The sequence below is a fragment of the Pipistrellus hanaki genome (genome assembly GCF_964339955.1).
Source record: "Pipistrellus hanaki genome assembly, chromosome: 17".
Lineage (NCBI taxonomy): Eukaryota > Metazoa > Chordata > Mammalia > Chiroptera > Vespertilionidae > Pipistrellus > Pipistrellus hanaki.
This window is the reverse complement of record NC_140519.1, coordinates 13,360,065-13,387,829: the sequence shown is the minus strand read 5'-3', so window position 1 is coordinate 13,387,829 and position 27,765 is coordinate 13,360,065. Positions and strand designations below refer to the sequence as shown.

The 27,765-nt window shown below is 40.9% G+C and overlaps 1 protein-coding gene and 1 long non-coding RNA gene across 3 annotated transcripts in view; one reads left to right on the top strand and one right to left on the bottom strand.

Annotated features, from left to right (window-relative positions):
* Nucleotides 1-27,765, bottom strand: part of LOC311612207 — a 794,730-nt gene that overhangs the window by 351,108 nt on the left and 415,857 nt on the right. The window lies entirely within an intron of this gene.
* CRISPLD1 (cysteine rich secretory protein LCCL domain containing 1) overlaps nt 26,997-27,765 on the top strand; it is a 40,107-nt gene continuing 39,338 nt past the window's right edge. The window contains exon 1 of the mRNA XM_084865010.1: nt 26,997-27,075. The gene's annotated coding sequence lies outside the window, so the exon portion shown is untranslated. The remainder of the gene's footprint in view (nt 27,076-27,765) is intronic.

The window sequence follows — 27,765 nt, the reverse complement described above, 5'->3', positions numbered from 1 at the left end:
CCCAAGTTTCTCTGGTTCCAAAGTCCATGGTCATTACTACTATGCCAGAGGTCCTCAATCCTGACTGCATATTAGAATCATTTGGGGGAGCTTTTTTTAAATGTCAATTCTCAAAACCCCTTCCTGGAAGAATACCAGTAAATCAGTGTCTCTGGGGGTCTGCAAGGAAATGGGTTATTTTTTGTAACTCCTCAAATCCTTATAAAAATGAAAAACTAGACCTGAACTCCATTATGCTTTGCACTTAAAATGAAATGGCTAATCCCTATTATAGCCTAGAGGGCTCTTCGTGACTTAACCTGCCCATCTGCAGACTCCTCTTGCACTTATTTCCCTCCCATAGAGCATTGGCATTATTTAAATAGAGCTTCGATCTTTCCAGAACTGTCAGCTATGATATCAATCTAGAATTCATAAAAAGACTTTTGAATCATGTTGATTTTCCACTTGAATTTTCCACAGACTTGTTCATGTAACCCAAAACAAATCCTTTGATGCCATAAAGACACAGCATCCTAATGGGCTCAGCAGGTTTGGAACTATTTCTGAACCAAGACCTTATAGTATTTATAAAATAGATTATAATTCTAAAGAGACTACAGGTTCCCATATCCATCTCTCAATCCATCATTATTCTCATTCTTTCTCAGTTTATGGATGCAGATAATCACTGCACTTCTCCCTAAATAAGTCAGCATTTTTATCATAAGCTAGTGCTCCATATTTGTTTAAAACTATGTACAATTTACATGTGATTGGTGGGAGTTTTTAATTGGTAGTAGACTAGCAGCTTACCACTGAGAGCATTCAAGTAAGAATTCAAGAATGGGCAAATGTTCTGTATTTCACTGCCATCTATTGGATTTTGGTTGTTTCTAAAATGTTTTAAGTTTTTCATGTGCAGATCAATTCGCTTTAATTTTTAAATTATTTTTTTAATCCTCACCTGAGGATATCGCCCCCCTCCACCCCTATTGATTTCTAGAGAGAGTGGAAGGGAGGGAATCAGGGGAGAGAAACACATTGACTGGCTGTCTCCTACATGAGGCCCTACCAGGACTGGGGAACCTGCAACCAAGATATGTGCCCCAGGAATCAAACCCTGGACCCTTCAAGCTCAGGCCAACGCTCTAATCACGGTGCAAAACTGGCTAGGACCTATTTACTTAGTTCTTAAATTCCATTACACACATATAGCACTATTACAATTGTTAAACACAATTGTGCTATGTGCAGTCATTTTTCCTTTATGTTTACAAAACTACTTAGACTCAAAAGTACAAAGCATAAAGGAAGAGACTGATGAATTGTTTTCTTCACAATTCAAGAACACCTGTACCATAAAGACACCACAATTAAGTTTAAAAAGTAATAAATAAAAATAAAAGATTTGCTGTATTTTTTTTAACCAGTCAAGTATTACTGTTTTAATATGCACAATATTTTCTAAACCTCCTTCAGGAAAACACAAACTTCAATAGAACAATGCCAAAAGTCAAATATCACTATATGCTCAACCTTACTATTAAATTTTCAAAGAATAGGAATAAAAAGTTTGGCAATTCCAAATGTTGGTGTTCTTATGAGGAACAAAGGTCTCAACTGCTAGTGGGTGAGTAAATGGCTAAAACTCTTTGGAAATTAATTTTTTCAGCGAGAGAAATGTTGAATGCCCTGAAACCAAGCCAATCTACTTCTCAAAGTCAATCATGGAAAATCCACATGCATGCTCAGAAGACATGTGGAAGAACAGTCATTGTTCTCTTCCTTGTAAGAATAGAAATCTGGGAAGAATATACATGTCTATCTTGGAAAGAAGGAAAACGAATATTGGTATTTCTGAGATGGGAAATAGTACAGCAGTTACAATGAATGGCCTAGAGCAATGGTCGGCAAACTCATTAGTTAACAGAGCTGCAAACCGCGGCTCACGAGCCGCAGTTTGCCGACCACTGGCCTAGAGCTACAGGCATTGGCATGGAGAGATGTCAAAATATAATACATGTGGGTAGTTGGTTGATCAAGATATGTACAACGCAGCCCTACTTGTGGGAAAATTTATATGATGGAAACATTTGTTTAGAGGCAGAAATAAGTGCAAAAATTGTGGATTTGAGGGTTATGTAGTTGCCTTGAGGAATGAAGGAGGAGGAGGATAGAGTTGGTGAAATGAAGAAGAGAAGTTTTGTGCAATTATTTTTGTTTGCTTTTTAAATATGTTTTTATTGATTTCAGAGAGGAAAAAAGAGAGAGACACAGACATATCAGTGATGAGAGAGAATCATTGATGAGCTGCCTCCTGCATGCTCCACACTGAGGACTGAGTATGCAACCTGGGCATGTGCCTTGACCACGAATCGAACTGTGACCTCCCGTTCACAGATCCATGCTCAAACCCTGAGCCATGCCAGCCGGGCTGTAACTGTTTTTCAATTGACAAAAGGAAGAAAGTAATCCTTACTTTAATAAAGGCAGTTTTAATTGTACACTGAAGCAGTGTTCTTTTATTTTCCACTAGAACAGAGTAAACAGTGAAATCAGAGGCAAAAGCACATAAAAAATCCCACAAAGCAAACTAAAGTTATGTCTTTCAACAATTTGAGCAACACAAGCAGAAGAACAGACGAGCTGTGGATGAGGCAGAGAAAAGCAGCTGGCAGATGGGAGAAAAAGGAAGACTGAAAAACTCCTTCCTGATGGATATCAGGAAAGGGATAAGACAGGCCTAAGCAGGGCTTTGTAAAAATAGGTAGAGATAGAATATGCTTTCCTTGTTTTGAAAATAGAAAGTTCATTTATTTAGACAATGTCTGTCTGTCAATCCCATAACCCCATACCTATTTGTCAAAACAGAGCACTGAACCATCTGGTTTTGATTACTCATGTCTGCTGACCATTCTTGTTTCTCTTACCGAAGGCGTCACAGGAGTTGAACCATATACCTAACACTGTATTGCTCTTATTTATTTGCTCCCCATGTCACAGAAACCTCCTTACAGAACCCATTGGTCACGTGATTATAATAAACACAGTTCTAAGAAGGCAGATGGGAAACCACCAAAAGCCAAAGGATGTTTGTTATTATTAGGGAAGAGAAGAACAGAATTTCCTCTCTGTCGTTATCATCATTGGCAGTTCCTTCTATTGAAATTCTTAAAAATTAAAAACTGATTTCCTAGGACTTCAAGCATCACTATGAAAAGTGGACAGTTCTGATTTAAGACAATGGTTACTAAATGAAGGTGGAAAATAAATGTAATGAGTCATGAACACTCCCCTCGTTGCTTCAAGTTGAAATGGAACTCATACATTTCAACCCATGAAAAAGCACTGGCATTAGTGATGTTTTTATACCTATGCCATTCATAAATGTCCTTCTGTAATTTTCAGATATAAAATCTTGTAGGACTCAGTGAATTCATAAATGTTTGCAGTGTATCACATCTGGAGCAAAATCCTGTGGACTTAGGGATTATCTTCATTTGGTTATTGTAGTCAGTTAATCATGCTGTCCTCTTATTTGTATTCTCATCTCTCCTTTCAAGGGGCCTTGTAGAAAACTCCCAAGCCTACCAAGGATCCCCCTTTTCAATCAGCCTTGGCAGTATAATTCAAACTTAGACTGTTTACTCCTTCAGAGGTGAGCGCACACCGGAGCCATCTACAATCCTAACTGAGCATGCTATCTAGATCAAATTTACCACTGTAAAATTATTTTTGTGTAATATACCCATACAGCTTAATTGTGGGTAATCTCCATCCACATTTTTTTGTCTCGATGATCTCATCCCTTATGAATAGCATAGAATCTCATCTATATTCTAATAGGTATATATGTATCTCCTCCATCTTAGAACTTTCTCATGAACTCTTGATTTATTTTGTCTCCACTTGGATGTGACATCTGAACTTTAATGTTTCTGTAACTGAGCTCCAAATATGTTCCCTCAAACTGCTCCACCTTCCCTCTTCCCAATCTTAGGGGACTCCCTATCATTCAAGCAGTTCAGAACAGAAATCTTGGACAACAATAACCATTGTCTTAAATCAGAACTCTCCGTTGGACTTCTCTTCCTCACATATCCTACTTCTAAACTGCCAAGGAAATCTCACCACTCCACCTTAAAATACAGGAGAGGGCAAAAGTAGGTTTATAGCTGTAAGTGAAACAGTTTATTTTAAAAAAAAAATGTAATTATTGATTTCATAGAGGAAGGGAAAAGGAGAGAGAGAGAGAGAAACATCAATGATGAAAGAGAATTATTGATCAGTTGCCTCGTGCACACCCCCCACTGGGGATCTAGCTCACAACCCACGCATGTTCTCTGACAGGGAATCCAACCATGATCTCCTGGTTCTTAGGTTAATGCTCAACCACTGAGCCACACCTGGCCAGGCTATTCTTGTATTTTTATTTATTAATTATTGTATTATTTTCCACATGAATAACTGTAAATCTACTTTTGCCCCACCCAGTATATCTAAAATCTAACCACTTCTCATCACCTCCAGGATTGCTAAGCCTGTCCAAGCCATCAGTACCGAAGGGCTCGTTTACTGCAATTGCTTCCAACCATATCCCAAGCTTCTGGCCTTATATTTACAGTCCATTTAAATACAGCAGTAAGAGGACCTCTTAGTATCTAAGTCTCCCCATTTTACTCATGTCAAAGCCAAAATCTTTCTCTCATAACTTGGCCCCTCTTTACTTCTCTTGTCCACCTGCTATTTTTCCTCTAATGGTTCCATGTGCATTCCTTCTTGTGACCTTTCCTCTGATTGTTCCCAATTCCTTCCTGGAATCCTGTGTCCACAATTATCTATTGGATTAATCCTTTACTTCCTGTAATTGTTTGCTCAAATTTCATCTTGTTAATGAGGTCCACTTTAATTTGTCTATTTAATATTATAATTTGCTTCCTTTCCCTGATTTATGACTGTTTCTATCTCTATCTAAAATACTATGTAGTCCACTTTTGATTATGTTATTTATTAGCTGTGTCATTTCTCCTAGAATGTAATATTGTTGAGAGAAGTTAACTTTATGTGTTTCATTCGCTGAGGTATCTCCAGGTGACTATAAAAGAACCTGGCTTTTGGTGTGTGTGTGTTTGTGTGTGTGTGTGTGTGTATATATATATGTATGCCACTTTTTGAGGAAGCTTTAATCTAGCCACATCATCTAATGAAGGAAGAAAATCAACAGGAACACCTGTAAGATGGCAGGTGCTTTGACACATTATTTACTTTTCAGTACAAACCATGGCGATTTGATTTATTTCACCTATTTCACAAGAGGGGAAGTGAGGTACAGAAAACCAAGCTTGTTAACCTAACAGAGTGCTGTGATCTTAAGTCAAAAGTCCCAATTCCAAGACCAGGACTCCACTGCCATCTTCCCACTTAGCCCCTAATCCTTCTCACACTCCCATTGGAATGATGTCGCAGCGGAAAGTAATAAATTGTTACTCTGCTCTTTAGTCATCTCATGTCAACCCTACTAACAATAAACCCTTTCATGAAATGTAAAATTTGTTAACTTTGGGACTCGTTGGCTTCCCACTGTAATTAATAACTCACCCTCTAAGGAAATTCACACTGAAATGAATATTAGCTCACGTATGATTTAAAAACATACCAGAGGATATGATAAAGAGACTATTGTAATGTCTAAGATGGAAATGGCTTTCTTTCAAATTTCAGGACTCAATTCCAAATAAACACCAGCAAGAAAAAGGAACCAAAGCCAAGTAAAATTTGTGATTAAAAGAGAAATGTAGAATGGTAGTTTCAAGGGGAAAAATCAGGCTTTTATTATTAACCAATGACACACAGTTTTCCTAGAAATAATTCTTAGATAGCACTCTTCAAAGTTTAAGTTTTAAGAAAGTCAGTGAGAGAGCTGATTATCTTATCAGTTTCCAGAAATTTCCTCATTCATATCTGAATGACAGTGAATTTATGTCTCACCCTCCGAAGCAAAAAAATAAAAAGTAAATTAGATGACCTACCATGCGTGAGAGATCTATTGACCCTTATTTATTTATTTATTTATTTATTTATTTATTTATTTATTCAAACAATTCTATCAGTATAGACTCGAGGATATCTATATGTTGAGTTATATCCAGATCTACTGCATTTTCTTGCTCAAATTATTCTAGATTTGGACAAATAAACAATTTCACTCAACATATACATATAGTTTAAAAATAAGTCCTCCAAAATGAACTATTCTCATAATAATAAGCTACTATTGCTGTGTCTTTCTATAAGTCAGGTAGTTTAGTTAATACTTTAAACATAGTGTTATTACTGAAAACACTGCAGGGCATCTTAGAGATGAGTAAGTAAGGTTCTGTCACCTGATCCCTGTTCCCTAATCATTTGCTCACCTCTAATATTCTATGTGCATGTTCAGGTTCACCCAGATATGTAAGACATGTTCCAAAACAAGGTGTGAAAAGGAAAAAAAATGATTAACTTCTATATATATTTTTTGTATGAAACCAAACTAATAGCCAGGGTATTTCACACATCAATTATTTTTTTGGTAATATTGTCAGTTTTTTGGTTCTGAAGTTAATAACTAAAACTTTAAGCTAACATGTCATAGGCCCTTTAAATTAAACATAATGGGGTTAAAATTAATTTAAAAGTGGAAAAGAAACTTGATATAATTTAGCTGTTGTCTAGTCCAATTTGCAGGGCGGTCCACCACATTAAAGAAGATTTCAAGATCATGTACATCGTTCCAATATACATGACCCGAATTATACACTTTCATATGGGTGCAACATCCCTTTATAAGTAGGTGAACCAGAACCTTTCTTTTTGATAAAAGCACAGAATACTTTTGCACAGTTTTAGTATTCACTGAGTTTTCTCAAGATGCAGCTACTGTCTACAATGAGGGGAGATTTTCGTCTGAACTTAGTGAAGAGTTGTTTACCCTTTTTAAAACCATTTTTTTCCTGTGTGTGTCAATTGATAGCTTGTTCTTTTCTTTGTTGATTAGTATCCCACATCTTTTAATTTCAACTTGAAAATTTAATGACAAAACTAAATATGGTATCCTCACTGTAACAGTAAGAAGAAATATAAGGAAAGTAATTCATAATAAAAGTGCATTACCTATCTGTCTATCTATCTATGTATCTATCTATAGTGAGAAGGTCACTAACTATAAGTTTCTTAAGCCAGGCTTAAAAGACTGGTTAACATGTAGCTATAGTGAAGGTAGCTCATTAAAGAAATCATTGTAGTAACACCTACGAAGAGAGATGCATTTTGTTTAGAGAAGTACTTTGAGAGCCCAGTTTGAATAAGATCATTCATGGCTGCCTAGCATCCTTGGCCACTGGCCACCCAGGCCAGGAGCACCTTCCCCACCTCCCAATAAACCATGAACCCCCCAAACTCTAACACATTTCAAAAATGGTCCTCTAGAGGGCGCCAGCCACCTCATGACTTCAGAGCCAAGCTGAAGAAGACAAAATGAGAAATCACTTCCTTACAAGTTCTTTGTTCTGCTGATTCTGGGGTGGTTGCTTTGCTTGTGGTCCCCAAGATTCTGGCCTCCTGCCATGTAGCACGGGCTTTCTCTTACTGTTCCCTGTTTCCCAGCACCCAGAGCACTCAGATGGGTGCCTCTTTCACACTAAATTCTCAGGGCCACAGTTTTCCTTCCCGAAAGGAGCCTCATTCAGGTACTTTCCTGAAAGACTCTTCTCTCTATCAGATGGTAAAGTCATAATTTCTCTTCCCCCCCCCTACATTTTATATTTATTACACTGCTAAATAACTATTAGAGACTCTAATGACCATTTATAGCCTTGATTCTCTGAGGGTGGGGGAGGGGGGATTTTTACAAACCCCAAATCAATGATTTACAAACTGACTTTAGACACAACCCATTCATAAATAAATGACTCTCAGTAAATGACCGAGAGTCAAACAAGACAGAAGAGAAAGAAAAAAAAAAAGTTTATTTTTATAGTTTGTTCCAAAGTGCTGGGCTTGCTTTCCTTTGATTTTAAACTGGTTCTGTCACATGATCCCCATTCCCTAATTGACCCTGCTGAGCAAGAGTCAAAATTAAATAAATATGACCTCAAGAGAAAAGCGAGTGTTGGTAATAACTTCTCTCAGGCCTCTTTATAAAGGAGCCAAAAAGCATATTTCTGCTTCAGTGGCTTCCTCTCTCATCCACCCCAAGATGGTGCTTACCAGACATCTCGAATTTATTCTGAATCAACATTATGTGCAAGAGTAGTGGTCAGGGAATACTTCATGTGCTCTAGGGTAAAAAATGGTCCTTGCTTACCAAGGGCAACAAACAAAACAAAAACCTACCTGTCACCCTAAGAGATCCTCTTTTAAAGCGCCCTCAGAATCCTCAGTTTAGGGGCTCATCTAATTAATTGTAATCTATTTTAAATAGTTTATCATAATATTCATTCCTTTGAGTGATGCAAACAACTGTAAACCAAATGCCACACATCCAATGTTTCCATGGAAATATATTGATCTACCAGAAGAGGGAGCAATCTAATCTCTAAACATCTGATCAGTCTGCCTTCCTCTAATTTGTATGAATATGAAACCATTGAATACTAACTACTGTTTTATGTGAACATGTGTTTTGGCACTTTAAAATTGATTTTTTTAAAAAAATAAAAGGTAAGAAAAATTAAAGTTTCTAAATTGTATTAAGAAAATGCAATACATTTTGAGGAACAAATCACTTTTTATTTGCCTCCCTTTCCTGAAGATATTGAGTATTATACAGTCAGGATGAAACCATAGAAAAGAGAGAATGTCAAAGGTACTTTAATTGCTGCTCATTTCTTTTTTTCATTGCCCTGATTCCATTTGTACCATGTGACCACTAACAGACTAAGCCAGTGGTCGGCAAACTCATTAGTCAACAGAGCCAAATTTCAACAGTACAACGATTGAAATTTCTTTTGAGAGCCAAATTTTTTAAACTTAAGCTTCTTCTAACGCCACTTCTTCAAATAGACTCGCCCAGACCGTGGTATTTTGTGGAAGAGCCACACTCAAGGGGCAAAAGAGCCGCATGTGGCTCATGAGCCACAGTTTACCGACCACTGGACTAAGCGATATTGGGCAATGTTTTCAATTTACTTCTTGTTTTTATGATACCTTAATAAATACAAACAGGTAGAAATGAATTAATAGTGGATATAAAATTATTTTGAACTAGTCACTTAAAGGTTGCAAGAAAGGGATAATATCAGGTATAAATATTCCTTACTTCTTGACACTTTTCATTGCCAATTACAACATTCAACATACTGTCTCAGAAGACCTTGCTGAAAAACGTGTCAATGGATATTTCTCAACTTAAAATGTTGAGGATCATGCTTATTTTAGCCAGGTGTGTCTTATGATGAGGTAAGATACTTTGGAGATTAATTTCCTCTGCATTTGTTTTTAAAATAATGAACGACCTGACTGTATTAAGTATTAGAATTCTAGGACGTATATGAAATATAGAATCATGAACATTCAGGGGAACATGCAAACACCCGTTTTATTTACATACAGATGGGCTGCAACGAAGGCTATGTGGAAGAAAGGTCAGTATTGGTGACTGTATCATAGACATACTACCATCCCTGAGGCCTGTGAATCAGGAAGAATGAACCTGCCCTTCAGAGCTGTTCCCGGCTTTCTCCCTCCGCCCTTAAGAACCAAGAGAGGGTCTCCTTTGAGCAAAAAGGCACTACTCCTCCGCTCCTTCAGCCTTGGGAGAGAGAGAGCCTTGGGAAGCATGGACAGGATCCAAGGGTGTTACTGGAATGAGGGCGCCACGGGCCAGGTCAGGGTGAGCATGGTTGTGGTTTGGTTTGCAGACTTGTTGTGTGTGTGAGTGTGTGTGCTTCTTTAGTTGCCTTGTGAAGCTGTCCCCATTTGACCCTCCCCTTGCCTTTTGCTCCTGGCCTCCGTGGGAGGGAGCCAGAGGGCCGGATGTCACATGGCGCCCTCTCTGCCCCTATGCCAGTTGTACCCTCTGCCTTTAAGGGCAGGGATGTTGTGTTACTCCCCACGCTAGGCGGGGAGTCATGCTCCTAGCCGCCAGGGAGCATGGAGCACACGGAAAGAAGTGTTCATGCTGTCCCCACCAGCAATCTCATTCACACGTGTCACACCCAGGCCTCCCTGGGCCACCGCTGGGTGACTCAGAGGGAACAGTGCCTGTCAGACCGCTCAGGCCTCAGACGGGAAGCATCCCTCTAAAAGCATGGAGGAACAGCATTCTCTCCAGAGGCAATAAAAGCCATGTCTGTCAGGCTGCGTTCTTTTAAACATCAATGCAATGGCATTTGGATTTTAATTTCTTTCCCAGTGGAAGAGCATGCGCCTTGGCAGGCAGCTCCTGTTCTTCTCTCCAGTTTCCACTGGAGAGGAGACTTGAAGTGCTGGCAGGTTGTCAGGGAGGCTTGACAGCTCTCCTCCCTTCCCCACCTTTTATCACCAACTTCCTCCCAGCGCTCTCCCTGGGCACAGCGCCCAGGGTGGGAACAGACTGAGCCTGGGGCTCAACAAGATCAAGGTCTAGGCTCCGCCCCCCCTGATGGCCCTTCCAGGCCCTCAGAAAAGGCACTAGCCACAGGGCCGCACTACACACTGCAGGGTTTTGTGTTTTGTTTTTTCTGTGCCATTTGCAAAGTATTGTATTTTGATGACAAGTAATTAAGAGTTCTTCTCCATCACTTTGCCTTTTGCAGGGAGATGTTGATGTGGCCCCAGGGTTGTTAAGTAAATAGGAGTGGAAGTGAGCAGTTGTCTAGTTTTGAGTAGACCCTTTACAATCTCTCCTCAGTAGAGTTAAGTGATTGCTGGCTGCCTGCCTTAGAAACTTCTTCTTTTATCAACTCTGCTGCCGGGAAGACTAACTCTCTTACTATGATCTCCTTAGGAAATAATAAAATATTGTTGTCTTATGATGAGGCAGTCAAAGACTCTTCACTCAAACACTAGAAGATGAAGTATTCGAGAAGTGTTACACGTTGGCATGTAAAATGCATCGTTACTTTTCCAGCTAGATTCGTGGTGTTTCATTAGCTCTTTTAAACTTGCATTTTTGTGGTGATCCCTAATTTATTTTCACATTTTTAATCACTATTCACCATTGAATTGTTTTTGTTTCATTTTTCTCAAAGAGGCTTGTCTAAGCTGACAGAATTTTCAACAAAAGCTGACTCGGGCCCTGGCTCTGAGTCTGAGTGGACTCCTGGCCATACCTGGTGACCTGCTGCTTCCTGTCAGAACGTGGGCACCGTGTACCATGCGCCTCATCACAGTTTTCTCCGTTCTGCAACTTCCTGCCACTTCCCAATGTTCTGCATTCTCTCCCATAATGACCAGGCAAGGAAACAAGTGTAATATGCAAATATTTTCCCATCCGCCCTGGGACCTCAATAGTGTCCCAGCAAGACCCCTTAGCGTGTTTCTACATCCTTTCCACTAAAATGACTTTCAACAAACCCACAAGTCAGCCTGGGATCCTTAACTCCTTTGTAGGGTGGTGTATTTTTATGGGACTTGGTTACAGAGAGCTTACTTCCAGGTTCCTGTATGGACTAGGTCAGGATCGGCAAACTCATTAGTCAACAGAGCCAAATATCAATACTACAACGATTGAAATTTCTTTTGAGAGCCACATTTTCCAAATTTAAACTTCTTCTAATGCTACTTCTTCAAAATAGACTCGCCCAGGCCATGGTATTCTGTGGAGGAGCCACACTCAAGGGGCCAAAGAGCTGCATGTGGCTTGTGAGCCTCAGTTTGCCGACCATGGGACTAGGTCAACATCACCACCAACACATATTTAATTGAATGTTCATTATGTTCAAGTTCTGAGGTAGGCGGTGGGAATTTGGGGATCATTAATTCCTAATGAGGAGAAATGGTTTCTTTTTCTTTGTAGTGGTAAGGTACACTACCAAACCTTGGCAGCTGCTGTCATTGGGGTTCTTTTAGAGATGATGAGCAAGCTAAGGCTCTGAGAGCCTCAGAGAGAGTATGGGACTTTTCCAAGTTCATGCTGCTCATAAATGGCAGAGCTTGGGCTTGTCTCCTCTCTGGACCCCCTGCCATGGCCCCCCTCTGTGCCAGACGTGCCCACCAGTGTGTTCCCTGGCTTCATGTTAACCATGGCTGGTGAACGGCTGGTCAGAAAAATTTCTTGGAGCATATCAGACCTGGGTTCTAATTCTGATTCCCTCAGTTGCTATCTTTGAGCAAATCACTTAACATCTGCCAGTTTCTGTTTCATTGCTAAATGTAAAAAGTTACCATAACTTGCTATAAGCATTTATAGAGATACTAAGAGCATGAATTCTGGGATGGGATTGCTAGTGGCAGAGGTTAGGAGGAAATAGAATGCACACATAATCTAACAATTATCTTAGGTCAAAACTCTTTCTCTCTCCTCTCTCTCAATTTAGAAGGTGACAGACAGATGTAGACAAACTTTATTATCTAACTACATTCCTCTGTCATCCTTATTCAAGGCAACCTCTACTCTAAGCCGGTGAATATTTCTATGCTTGCTGTAAAACTTATTTATCCATATTTAAATTTGTATCAGTAACGCTATGTACTTAGCAGAGTTTCTGGCATATAGTAAGTCCCAATAATGTTAATGTAAGAGTCTCTCTCTTTTTGCACCCTACTCAAATGTTAATATATTCAATATGATGAATTTTAAATGGTATTTATCATTTTAATTTGTATATTCCTCATCACTAATGAGGTAATGCATTCCATAAGTTTAATAGGCACTCCATTTTCTTCTTCTGTTCTTTGAACATTTTCCATGTGTTGTTTTTGTGTGTGTGTTTTTCTTAATAGTTTTTGAGCTTCTTTGCTTATTCTGAATAGAAATCTGTAACTTACAAAAGTTACAAAAACCTTCTTTTAATCTCTGACTTGTCTTTTAATTTTTTAATGGTTCTTTTATCATACCAAAGCTATTACTTTTTATCATATCTAAGTATATCAAGTTTTCTTTTGGATATTGTAGTTTTTCTACCTTGTTGGAGAAATTCTTTCCTTAAAACTGGTATTAAAAAGATATTCTGCTCTAGCTGGTTTGGCTCAGTGGATAGTGTTGGCCTGTGGACGCAAGGGTTACAGGTTCAGTTCTGGTAAAGTTCACTTGCCCCAGTTGCAGGCTTGATCCCTGGTGGAGGGTGTGCAGGAGGCAGCCAATCAATGGTTCTCTCTCATCATTGATGTTTCTGGCTCTCTCTCCCTCTCCCTTCCTCTCTGAAATCAATAAAAATATATATTTAAAAAAAGATATTCCACCTCTATAATCTACAAATTTCAAGTTCCCCCTGATAAACGCCTTTAATACAACTGGCATTGTCTTTGTTTGTGATGTGAAACAGGTATACAAACTCATTCTTCCATAATGAAGCGATTTTTGTCGCAGCAAGACTTATTGACTTATTTCTTTCTATATAATGCCACACCTTTTATATACCATATTTCCAAATGCGTTCTGACCCAGTGGTCAAATGGACAGTTCCTAGACCAGCAAGCCTTTTTAATAATAAGTAGAGAAAACTTTGCTAGTTGCTAATAGAATATAACTAACAAGATGCTCAGTGGCCAAGCACATGGACAGCACTAACTATTTTTCCGTCAGGTTATATTTCAAGATCTTTAGCAAGCATGCTTCTATTATGCAGACATCATTATGGGGTGCTATCTACAAAATATGGCCCCCTGTCAACTCATTGCTGCCTTCTTGACATGCTGGCCATTTTAGTGGCTCTTCAAGTCCTTTAAAAAGACACCTGAATCCTGTTGAGTTGCCACATGCTGACCATGGTGCCCACTTACAGATGTGACCCCTGGACAAAAGATGACCTCGGAGAGACAGAACCACAGAAATCTGTTGTCAGTGTTCCTTATTGAAACCTATTCCACCGCGTTTTATCAGCCCCGGTGTTCCCACCTGTGGGAGTGGGCATTGCTCTTCCTTATGCCTCATAGTCTTGACCAGGAGAGAAGGGTGCCTTCAAGTTTCCTTCTTTGGTCGAAGTACACTTGATTCCTACACTTTCTAAAATCCCAAAATTCTAAAATCTTATGAAGCTACTGCTTGAATCATTTTATTTACTCAAGATTTGTCCTTGGGAGAATTGGTGGCTGTGTAGATAGATGAACTTTATTCTGGTTTGTGCTCCGAAGTTAGAAAGAATACGCCTTTGCAATATGGAAAGAATGAAAACCCTCATTCATTTACGAAACTTTCACTCCCCCTCCCCTACTAATAAGGTTCAATAAAAGCAATTAAAATATATCTGAAAACATTCCTAGATTGAGTACCAGAGTGAACCCATTGGCTCTCATGTTATAAACAGACAGTTGACCCCTTAATATCATCAAAAACCTTTCCCCGTTGGTGTTTTTCTTCCTCCCCTTACCTATGAGCACCTGTGGCAGGTGAAGTGTCTGGTGCTGATGGTAGTCAAAGGCCATCACTCTGTCGAGGCATGCTCAGAACTTCCTCTGAGGCAGCCTCAAGGACCAATACTCAGGTTCCATCCAAAGTGATGGCCTAATTTCACTAGAAACTCAATCAAGTGGCAGGTGCCTTGACTAGAGTCCTAAGCATTCAACTTTTAAACAGAATAAATGCAAAGTTCCCAGGTTGGGTTTATTTGTAAACTAGTCTATGTAGAAAAGCAATACCTTGGCTATAGAAAATAAAAATAAGTATAGAGAATGTCCCTATGTGCTGATTCTTGCTCTCTGTAGGTGTTTTTATAGTGTTGATTACTAACGGAAAGCAACCAAAGTCATGTAGACTCATGAATCATTAAGCCGTAATTATGGAGTATTCATGAAATGCCAAGACAGAGTTACCTCTGTGTAAGATTATATTCTCCCTTAGACAGCCCCAGTAGTAAAGGGATGCCAGGCTTATGCCACAATCTGAAGATCAATAGCAAAGTGTATTTTACTAAATTAAATGTCTAGAAAAATAACTCCAAAAGAACTTTCTTAATCGAATGCATGTTTAAGATCTAAACATGTTAATATTAAAAGTAAAATGAAATGTTACAAGGATAAAAAAGAAATAGCAGATAGAACAGTAAGTAGGGAAATGCTGAAAGAAAGAGTACATTGTGTAACTTGGAATCCTTTTCTCTTCATGTTTGCATTCCTTTAATTCTATTCCTACCCCTTGGTTTAACAAAGCAAGCCAAGGGTAGACTTTAAACAAAGAGTGAGAGGCCAAAAGTAGAACTGGAAATCTGGTCTGATAAGATAAGGGCAATTTGCCCTGGCTGGTTTGGCTCAGTGGATAGAGCATTGGTCTGTGGACTGAAGGGTTCTGGGTTGATTCCTGTCAAAGGCATATGCCCAAGATTCAGGCTTGATCCCCAGGACGGGGCATACAGGAGGCAGCCAAGCAATGGTTCTCTGTCATCATTGTTTCTATCTCTTCCTCTCCCTTCCACTCTGAAATCAATAAAAATATATATTAAAAAAAAAAAAAAGACAAAGGCAATTTGTTCAACATTTGGGAGCTTCATCTTGTTCATAGATGGTCTGTGAACCGAATTGTTACTGATAGGTAAGCTATAAGCTTCAAATAGAAGTTGAATCTGTCTTCTGGGATTTGCAGAAGTAATGGTTTTTCTTACATATTCTTTTCCAGATGTTCTTTTTATTTTTATAACTACAGGCCATCTTAATTTTCAAATATTCCAAATGTATAATTAAAGTTACAGTTTCACCTCAAATTTAAAGTATTAAATCTTGAATAAACTTGGATAGACGGCCGCCTTGGCAAAACTTGTCTTGAATTCCTCCGATTCCTCTTTCAGCCATCCTGTCTGCCATCTGGACAGAGCCATTCCTCAGATCTCAGAACATACACACCTACTGCTTCCTCCCTGGCAGAGCCTGGCCCTGCTGCTCTCAGAACACAGCTTCTCTTATGTAATACTGTCCAGGGCAGAAAGCCTTTGTGCTTCGTTTTCCCTTTTCCAATATCAAGAAATATGTCTCTCTCTCCTCTTGGATTTGAGCCTATACACTTCCTGTTGTTCATGTCTTCAGTCAATTTGAAGCATCCATCTTATGTAAAGACTGCTGCTTGAAATTGTAACCCTGCGATTTTGGCTTCTGTAAGTGCTTGCTTGCTTAAATAATAAGGAAATAAAGACTACTCCCTCTTCCAAAGAGGCCGTAAACCTGCCCCAGACGAAGTTATCAGTGTTGGCGCCAGGCCAAGCCTTTGGCTGAGGTCTTAAAGCCCCAGCACATAGGAACTCCATCTCCCTAAACATTGCTTGGTTCTTCTCCGGTTTTCTGTAACAAAGTGAATATACTTTTCTTTTCTTTCTTTTTTTTTTTTTTTTTCAACATTAGGCCCTTCCAAATTCAAGAATTCTGCTCAGCATGGAACCAGTCTTTCAAGGCTGTTTTTCCATCCTGCAGAAAACCATAATATTTTAAAAACATATAATATTATTAGTTCTTAAAATAGAACATTATCCTGGGATTGGCTAGATCAACTTTGCCTACCAATTTTTTAAAGCAAAGAAACTCTTTAGAGATCTGATGTAATTATTCAAAAGAGGAGCAATCTCTAATTCTAGGTAGTTATGGAGTATCATGATAGGATCTTTCATCCTATTATTCTAGTTGGTTAGAGCACCTATACACCATTCTTTATTCATATTTATTATTATGCTAGATCAATCAGCATTTGGCCAAAGCTCACAAAAAAATGTTTTTATGCATTAAAATTTTTCAGCCAAGAATTTTAGAAACTTTGAAACAAAATGCTTGTCACATATGTTTTCTGTTCATCTTATAGTTCTTTTTTTAAAAATATATTTTTATTGAAGGGAAAGGAAAGAAAGAGAAACATCAATGATGACAGAGAATTATTGATCGGCTGCCTCCCCACTAGAGATTGAGCCTGAAAACTGGGCATGTGCCCTTGACTGGACTCAAACCTGGGACTCCTCAGTCCTTGGGCCAATGTTCTATCCACTGAGCCAAACCAGCCAGGGCCATCTGCTATTTCTTATCTCTTGTTCCCTACTTCCAATTTTCAAAAGATTATTTACTTGTACAGAAAAGAAAAGAAAGGAGCAGTGGGTTTAAGCAGGAGTGGTGGCAGGGAGATGAATATGACGTAGGCTCCTTAGCCTTGGGGAGAAGGTGCATCATCAGATTCTGTGCCAGTCACTTAATCTTTCTGAACCTCAATAATATGTATTTCGAAGGGTTGTTATGTGATACACTAAAGGTAAAAGAATTTATTCGTCAGTCTTTTGCTGTGACTACTTTTGTGAAATCACAGCATTAAACTCTTAATTTGTATTCAGGGATCGGACAGGTTGGCTCTGGTCTTGGCTGGCCTCAGTGGGACTAGGTTGGACTCCTGGGCTTTGATTGGTTCAGTGCCACCAAAGCTAAAGGAGTGACAGCCACCAAGGAAAACACCTCATGACAGAGGCAGAAGCTCCAAGAAGCAAACAAAAATTTCCAAGCCTCCAAAAGCTTAAGATCCAAGGGATGGGAGAACATTTCCAAGCCTATGAAGGCCTTAACTTCCACTCACATTCTAACCTGAAAAGCCAGTCACATGGCCAAGGCCAAAGTCAATAAAAGAGAAAGATTTGTAGGCAAATAATTCAATCTAAGGCCAGTTACAATATTCTTGGTTTTCAATGAATGCTTAACAAAAGAGAGAGAGAGCATGGCTAGTGTGGAGGGGTTGAGCATGGACCCATGAACCAGGAGCTCGGTTTGATTCCTGGTTAGGGCATGTGCCCAGGTTGTGGGCTGGATCCCAAGAAGTGGGTGTGCAGGAAATAGCTAATCAATGATTCCCTTTCATCATTGATCTTTCTATCCCTCCCTTCTCCTTTCCCCTCTTTGAAATCAATAAAAACTTTTAAAAAATTGTAAAAGCCACATCCTTTAAAATGTCACATTTTTATACCTACAATGTTAAATGGTATACCTAAATTCTAGCAAGACCATGCTAAATTTAATTTTGCTTGCTATGAGTTTATTATGGATTTAGATTTGTAGATATTGCTTTTATGTAAACAAGCTTATATTTTAAAGATCCAAATATCAGGACTCCAGTATAAATAGCCCTTCTACTTTAAGACCAAGGTCTTCTCAAGTCTAAAAACATGTCTCTCTCTTAACCTTGGCTTTTTCTCAACGTTTCAGGATCCATGGATTTTGTAGAGTATAGATAGAATACTTTCTAGAGAAGAACTGTTTGGGGGATTTCTTGGAAGAATAAAGATTTGAGATGAAACCCTGAATGGAAGGGGCAGAGAAATACATGTACCAAGAACAATGTTATAATTTGGGGAATAACTAAGACCAAGGGCATACAGAGAGGAATATTTAGGAGACAGTGAGATACCAAGAATGGGTATCTGAGTTAAGGCAATGGCACTTTCTGTGGACATCACAATTATACAATGTGCAGGTTATGAATGTTTCAATTCTGTGTATAAAAACTGTTTAGTTAAACATATCTCTTATTTATAAAGTCACTCGAGGCCAGATGCATGAAGATTCGTGCAAGAATAGGCCTTCCTTCCCTTGGCTGCCGGCACTGCCTTTGCTCTGGCCGGGAACTGCCTTCTGCCTCTTGCCTTATTGCATCAATTTGCATATTCCCTCCTTATTGGCTGTGGGTACCACCATATTTGTCACAGAATTACGTTCAATTTGCATATTCCTTCTTTATCAGATAGGTTTACTCAAACCATTATATTTTAATTATTTCCTTTTGTTTTGGACCAAAGTGTTTCTAAAATCTCTGTTAATTCCTGGGCTTATTTTCAGGAGAATAGCTAAAGGTAAGATATAGCAAATGAAAAGTTGCACATTTTCTTCCAAATTTTCAGTGCTTTGTCCTATAACTTACCTAATTAAAATAAAATGTTCCTACTCTCTCCTGTTATTTAGGGAAATAATGTGTTAATATTCAAATATTGCATATATATATATATATATATATATATATATATATATTCACACACATATATACATGTATACTTTTCATGTGTATATAATTTTTAATTTTTATATTTTATATAGAATTGTTTCATTGTGGAGGGTATATATTTATAGAAAACCACCAGGGATTTAATTGTTTCACTTTTATGAAGTATAATTCTTTGAAATGGCTATTGAAGATGGACTGCAGGCTTTTTTGCCAACTATTTCTGTGTGGGTCAGCTAATGAATGACAGGTGAAGGTTTTCCTCCTCCCTCTATCAGGAGGGAAAGCCTGTCTCTGACATCACTCTGCTGATGAAAGAGTAAACACTTTTCCTTTCCCAGCGCCGGCCTCTCAGCAGCCCTTCCCCATGGACCTGAAGGGCATGTCCAGCCTGGACACAGGTGCACTCTACTGAAGATCAGAGACAAAGTCATCGAAACACGAAGCTGCAGCCCCATTCCCATGTACTGCAGAGGTATTTCTTTAATTTTAATGCTTTTAGCATTACTTACTGCTGATGTAGGTACATTCTGACTTAGAAATTAAATTCAGTGTTCCAACTGGGATGAACAGTATGTATATCAAGTAATACGTCTTTTCAGTTTTGCAGCTACGGTTCCTGCTGTGATTGTAAATGCTGATGAGCTAACACAACGCATGTGTCAGACCTTTGTCTATGCTCTAAACCCGTGGCCAGCAAACTCATTAGTCAACAGAGCCAAATATCAACAGGACAACGATTGAAATTTCTTTTGAGAGCCAAATTTTTTAAACTTAAACTTCTTCAAATGCTACTTTTTCAAAATAGACTTGCCGAGGCTGTGGTATTTTGTGGCCACACTCAAGGGGCCAAAGAGCCACATGTGGCTCGCGAGCCGCAGTTTGCCAACCACAGCTCTAAAAAAACTCACAGAATATAAAACACTGGTAGATAAAACATACATAGCAGGATATCGCTCAAGTAGGGCATCATTCTGAAATACAATTTCTAATAACTATTTATCTCTTTTCTTTTACTCTAGGAAGCATCATTTTCCTGTGACTTTAGGAATGATACACTGAAAAGGAGTGGTTTAGAAGTGGATTGCATTATTATTATTATTATTATTATTATTTTTAAGAAAGTTCACATCCATGAATTCTGGCAATGAATGGCTTAGGAGGGCAGTGCTCCTCACACTTCCCCAATGAAGAACCATTACTGGTTCTGGGTCTGGAGATACTGGGGAGAACAGGTGTGCCACGCCTGGTATTCATTTTAAATTAATCTGAATGGCCTGTCTGCTTCAGAGACCAGTTAGGACAAAAGTGTTTGTTTCAGTATAAGATACTTCCCCTTAAAAACCAAACCAAATGAAAAACAACCTCCAGGTGCTAGTCATCGCTAGCATGATGAGTTCTGCTTATTTTGTGGATTCTAGTGTTCCTCCCCACAGGTTTATACATCCAGGGACATGCATGTACTTTTCTGAGAAGTATAGAATACTGCAGAATCCCAAATTCCCAATTTTCAAATTTCCCATCTAACACACACTGTAAGTACATTAGATCACGTAAACATGATTTCCTTCCTCAAAGAGCTTTCAGCATAGTTGGAGAGATAAAACAAGAACATGAATAGCTATAATGCAAATAACAAAACACTGATGAGACGTAGAAGGAAACGAAGTGGAGAAAATGGCTGGCCGGGTCAGTGAAAGTCTCTGTGGAGAAGTTGGAGTGTGGACACTCAGCAGGGACTGAGTGGAAGAGACTTCACGCGGTGAAAACAGTATCAAGGATGGCACAGAAGCACATACAGAAAATGCTGCATTTTCTCTCAAATGCAGAGAGGGCAGCAGTGGCAGTAGAAGATTACTTAAACTTAAATCATGGCACTTAGTGGCTGCAGATCAGTCACACTTAAATGATAAAGTAGGTCCGCAGCAAATTTAAAAATAAGCTTAAATTCATCACTCGAGTCTACACAAGGAAACAGTAGCGAGTCTGTAGGTCATGGCATCAATACGGATCTCAGCATTTACATTTTAAAATAATCTCATCGAAACATCAAAAGAAGTCTAAATTAAAGAACAAAGACATTTTCCATCTCCCAATTCTGAAATGTATCCTTTCTCCAGAATAAATGTAAAGAGTTTTATAGTGATGATTACAAGAACTGCAGGCTTTCATATAATCATTGCAATCGTTCTTTAAAAATTTGTATACTCCCTTGTCATAACATAACACAGAAATCCTTTCCACATGGGTGACAGAGTGAACTGGAGAATGTAAAAAACAAAGCCAGAAGACAACAGGGGAGACTTTTCTGCCTGACTTTGAGAGAGGCAAAATATTTCCCCAACAGGTCGCACATACAGGAAAAGACAGAAAACAATGGATTTCGTTAAAATTAGGACAGTCTGTTCATCAGGCGACATGATTAAGAGATTGAAAAGTCAACGAAAGAAGAGGAATAAGAAATTTATAATGTACTTTATATCTAAAACACATATTCCCAAAGCTTACAATATAAATAAATGTTTATTAGAACCCAAAGTTCTGCTTCCAGCTAAAAATCAATTATTTAAAAAGTATAAACATAGGATAGGGCAAAAGGATGTTTACAGTTGTTTGTATGAAAAATAATATAATAATTAATAAATAATCATAAGAGAATAAACTGTGTGTTGGCTTTTGCCAACCCTGTATGTATACAGAATCCCAGGTCACAGGAATGTTCTCAGCAGCATTATTTTGAACAATCCTCAACTGGAAACAACTCAAATATTCCACAGCAGAGGTAAACAAATTGTGGTACATTCATCAAGAAAGAAGAAAAAAAATCACGGCTATAGGTAACAACATGGGTGAATCTTGAATGAAAGACACAAGACACAAGAGAAGGCAAGCAATGGAATTGTCCCCTGAATGATTCCATTTCTGTGAAAACTAAAATCAGGCGAAAGTAATTTTAGAAAAGGAGCTGAAATAGCACTTACCTTTGGAGGGGCTGCACCGGGCAGGGAGACAGGTTCGGAATGGTTACCTTCTCTCTCTGGACCGGAGCGCCTTCTGCACAGGTGTGTTAACTCTGTGACCTTCCATTGGCTGACATTCAAGAGAAGGACTACGCCTGGCTTCATATATGTGTGCATATTTGATTGACCCTGTTTGAACTGCACTGGTCCATTACACATGGATTTTTTTCAATAAAAATTTTTTGTATCCAGGCCTTTTGCAGTGGGATTCAACCCACTGCAGGTCGAAAACAAGCATTTTTGCAGGAGCGATGGCCTATCCCCACCCCGGAGTCCCAGCCACAGCCTCCCAGGTGTAGAGTCTCAGCTGCAGATTGAAGACGGTATTTTCGCATTCTCCGCCGCAGATTCCCACCTGCAGACGGAAAATAGTTTCTGAACCAAAGTTGGTTGAATCCTCAGATGCCAAAGGCAGACTGAGGATTCAAAAGTTAGACTAGATCCACTAGGTGGGGGCGGTGCTCCTAGCCATGCATTGCTCCGGGGTTAGCTGTACCTTCAGGTCTTGGGATAAAAATGGAAACTGCTCTGTGGTCAGCAGACATGAAAACTGTATCACCTGCGGGAGGCAAATCCACTGTGCATTGCCAAAGGTATTATACATTATTTCCTACCACGTGCACAGTGAGTTATAATACTTCTATTCAAAAATTAAACTTCTAAACAGAACGGTATTTGAATAAAGCCTGTTACATTTCTAAATAGCAACTATAAAGCCTCCACTTTGGTTTTTAGAATAATATTTAAATCTTTTATGTATTAACTCATCTTAACTCATGAAGTTACAAAGTGAGATAACAACTGTTATTACTTGCCTTTTAGGAGGAAGGGTGCGGGCCTCATAGAAGTGGCATCATCAAGGTTGCATGGCTAGGGACATGTCAGGAAACTAATTTTGACATCTTCATTTAAATATACACACTTTAAGACACTACACTGTTTCTGCCTCCCTCAATAACACAAATTCCATTTTTAAAATATATTTCATTAATTTTTTACATAGAGCAAGGGAGAGGGATAGTTAGAAACATCGATGAGAGAGAAACATTGATCAGCTGCCTCCTGCACACCCTTCACTGGGGATGTGCCTGCAACCAAGGTGACATGCCCTTGACCAGAATCAAACCTAGGACCCTTCAGTCCGCAGGCCAACGCTCTAACCACTGAGCAAAACCAGTCAGGGCACAAATTCCATTTTAACATCCTCTCATGGAGGACGTACTGACTAACTTAGTGGTCTTAGAGCAGCCTTGGCTTGAGATTGAGGTTTGGGATCCTGCAATCTTACAGTGGGCAAAGTGCCTAAAGATGAATATTACACCTTTGCAAGTACACAGAGAGAAAAAAACGCCTATGACTATATGTCACAATAACTCCTAAGTATGCCTGTGAGCAGAAACTATCAGCAGCAGCAGCATGCAGGAAATACGATGTTGCCAGAGGAAAGTATCTTCTTTGTAGAAATATATCAGAAAAGTCCAAGCTGCAGGTAACAAGTCATTGTGGCCTAAACAATACATTGATTGTCTCTTATAACCAGAAACATGGAGGGTAGGAGCTCATGATTGGTCAATGGCAGGAAGCCCCAGGCACCTTTCTGCTCAGCCAAGATGCTAAGTCTCTGTCCTCAGGATTGTCTCTTTCTTTGCACAATAGAACCTGCATCTTTAAGTTTCACAAACTTGCGCATCAGCCCCTGAAGGGACACCTTCTCATTGTGCATCTGTCTTTATCACAAAGGAAAACCCTTGTTAACCCCCCTCCTCACCCTCAAGTTCATTTTTCCCTTCCTTTGACTGACCAGCGTTCACCTTCTAAGGATGCTGGTTTCCCAGCCCGGGCGAGGGGGAACACCCCCAGCTAATTGGGAGTTATGGGTTTGAAAGAAAGGGGTTAAAGGCTGGTTGGGTTAGGCAACCCACCAGTGCCCGCCACAAGAAAGTAGGCATGCTAAAAACAACCGGGGCTGTACAAGCAACAGCCTCAGCCACAAACCAAAGTGCCACTTTTACACGAGTTCTGTGTGGAGGTGTTTTCTCCGGTCTGCGCACATAGTTCTCAGCGACAAATACAAATGGGAACAGCATCATCTTTGAGACTATGGCGTTTGATTACGCTTTAAAATGGTATTTCCAGATTATGTGGATACATTAAATCAGGCATGTGAATGTTGACTTACAGGGAATGTTTAAGTCATTCCTTTACATAAAACTGTGACCTGCAGTGCCACATTGAAAGCCAACAGAAACAAGAAGTGTAAACTTTTTTTCTTGCCTGGAGAAAGTGTTGGCATTGAAACCTAAAACCGAATCTTATTTTCTTTAATGTAAGTCTGTAGGTGTCTGATGTGTAATGTGTATACAATATACACGGCGTTCATAACGGGAACATTCCAGAGTCAATGCATTTCATTTCTTTCTCTTTTTAAAAAATATATATATTTTATTGATTTTTCACAGAGAGGAAGAGAGAGGGATAGAGAGTTAGAAACATCAGTGAGAGAGAATCATCGATCAGCTGCCTCCTGCACACCCCCTACTGGCGATGTGCCCGCAACCAAGGTACATGCCCTTGACCAGAATTGAACCTGGGACCTTCCAGTCCGAAGCCAAACCGGTTTTGGCTCATTTCATTTCTTTTTCTTCTTCTTTGCCTTCTTCCTAAACTGGATTCTTTTTGAAAATGTTTCAAGTGATGTTATTACTTTTAACGGTCTTTGATGCTCGGTATGCTTTATAATACCTCATTAAAACTGCTGTGTAGAAACGTGCTCTTTGTCTGCTATAATACATGATAGTTCTTTGATCACAAACTTCAGGGCCATCCATCACTTTTAGGGGGGAAAGAAAGCCCGTTTTCTGAACCCTGTTATAACCCTCCTTTTAAATATAAGCATGAGGGTTATAAAAAACTATTTGTAATAGTCTTTTTGTTCTTACGCTGCTATGAAATTGCAAAATTACGCCTTCTATGAAAGTGTGTTGCCCAAACCTTTCTCCTTTGTGACCTTCTGGCCCGTGATGCTGCCCTTTTCTTGACTGGATCTGAATTTTTCGGTTTGATGGAGTGTAGTTGGATGGTGGAGACAGGCAGCAGCTTGCGATGATTTTCGCAGTTACTATCAGAATGTTTTACTTTATTGGATCATAAGCTACATACTCCAGCATTTAGAGATAAAGGAAATTCAATCATCACTCACTACAGGAGTGAAGCAAAGATTATTTGTTTCTTTTTTATTTAAATATAGATTTTATTGTGTTGTGTTTTTTTTTTTTTACAGAGAGGAAGGGAGAGGGATAGAGTTGGAAACATCAATGAGAGAAGCATCAATCAGCTGCCTCCTGCATACCTCCACCTAGGATGTGCCTGCAACCAAGGTACATGCCCTTGACCAGAATCGAACCTGGGATGCTTCAGTCCACAGGCTGACGCTCTATCCACTGAGCCAAATTGGTTTTGGCAGTAAATTGTTTCTTAATTTAAAAATGTACCCATGGAAGTCACACCACACTCAGGAGGGTGAGACGTTGTGAATTTAGAATTAATAATCTTCCTACTCCAGATTACAGCGTTAACAGCAAGAGAACTCGCTCATTTCACCATCAGTTCTAAGTTTGGGGGTTTTTTTTGTTTTTGTTTTTTAAATATATTTTATTGATTTTTTTACAGAGAGAAAGAGAGAAGGATAGTTAGAAACATCGATTAGAAAGAGTCATTGATCAGCTGCCTCTTGCACGTCCCCCACTGGGGATGTGCCCGCAACCAAGGTACATGCCCTTGACTGGAATCGAACCCGGGACCTTTCAGTCCACAGGCCGACACTCTATCCACTGAGCCAAACCTGTCCCGGCTAAGTTTGGGTTTTGAATTCCTGTCCACACAGCTCTGATAAATTAGTTGACTGCACACTTTAGATCAACTCCATAAATGTCTACATCATCATCATCATCATCAGGAAAAAAAAAATGCTGTGGTCAACTTGGGAAGCGAATGCCACATCCTTGAAGAATGAAGTGGGCTCTCCACGGTCCCCCAATCCTGAGTCAGAGATCCACCTTCACCCCAGGAAACCCCTTCCCCATCTGGTCCCCATCAAGGCTTAAAGGAGCCAAAAAAGCAATTTCTGAATTCTGGAGAATGGCTCTTGGAAACAGAGGCGGCCCCTTAGGGAAAATACCTAAAAGGAAAGGCGCTCCTCTCCTCACTCTCCCCTCCAGCAACTTCCAACTCCCTGCGCAAAGACTGCTTACACCACCCACTCCCTCCGCCGGTCTCCCGGGCAGCTCCTTTTCTGCAAGGCTCCTTAGAAACCATTTCTGCACCTTCCCTGGGAGGGACCGGGAGGCGGGAGCGGCGCGGGGCGGGAGGAGTTTGGGCTCTCCCAGCACACACCTCCCCCAGGGTCCCCGCGGAGGCCGAGCGTCCTGGTTCGCGGGGCCCCTGGAGAGGCGGGCGCCGGTCCCGGGCTGGGAGGGGGAAGGAGGGGGTGGGAGAAGAGGGGAAGGGAGGGGGTGCGCGAGGAGGGGAGGGGGTGGGCGAGGAGGGCGCTCACGTCACGTGCGCGCTGGGACCGCAATAAATGCCCGGGGCCGGGGCGAGCGGGGGAAGCTCCGGGCGCCCGGCTCCGCGCACCGCCGCCACTCGGATCGGGAGTCCCGGGTCGCCGCCAGCCTTCGCCGATCGCCGGACCCGCCGCTGCCCCGCACCCAGCTCCTGCAGAGGGCGCTCGGAGCCGCTCGGCTCGGACCCCGGCCGGCTCACCAGGCGGCACCCTGCGCTCCAACCCCTGGCTCCAACTTGAGCTGTGCCGGCTGCGCGGGGAGGTGCTCCTGGAGCGCCCAGGCCCAGGCTCGGTCCCGCTGCCGTCGGCGCCCCGGTGGCCCTGGACGCGCGGCGCCCGGTCCTGCCCGGAGGGGACTCTCCGAGCGCGGCGGCCCGAGGAGGAGCGGGGACGGCAGGCCGGCCGGCTCGCTGGGGCTCCGCTCGCTGGGGGAGCTTCACACTGGAGAGGTGAGGGGGTTTCCAAAGCGCATCGCCCCGGCGCCACGCATCCTCCTCTTCTTCCTAATCTCTGCTTTTCAATACAACCAACTTGCAGAGCAGACCCGAGGGTGGGCGGGCAGCCGGGGAGCAGCTGCGATGCAGACTTCGGGGCGCTGGTGCTTGGGAGAGACTGAATTTCACCCCCTCCTCCCGGCGCGCGCTGGTCTCCGGGGCCGGAGAGCCGTGCGCCTGGGGCGCGTGGCCGCGGACGCTCTGATGCTGCCCGTGGATTGTGTCCATCGGATGGGGGCCGCAGGGTGGTAGGCACACTTCCAGGAAATAGTGATGGAGGTCTTCTTGGCCGGCGTCTGAGTCTCAGGAGGCTTCCTCCAGGGACCGAATCATGCATTCGCGTGCGTTCGCTGGGCCCTCTGATTGTCCTCGGGGACATAGGTGTGGATACCTTTCTGTGTTCCTTTTAAAATAGCCACCTCGCCGAAACCGGTTTGGCTCAGTGGATAGAGCGTCGGCCTGCGGGCTGAGGTGTCCCGGGTTCCATTCAGGTCAGGGGCATGTGCCTTGGTGGGGGCATATCCCCGGTGCGGGGTGTGCAGGAGGCAGCTGGTCAGTGTTTCTCTCATCAATGTTTGTAGCTCTCTATCCCTCTCCCTTCCTCTCTGTAAAATATCAATAAAATTTTCTGATTGTGAACTGTAG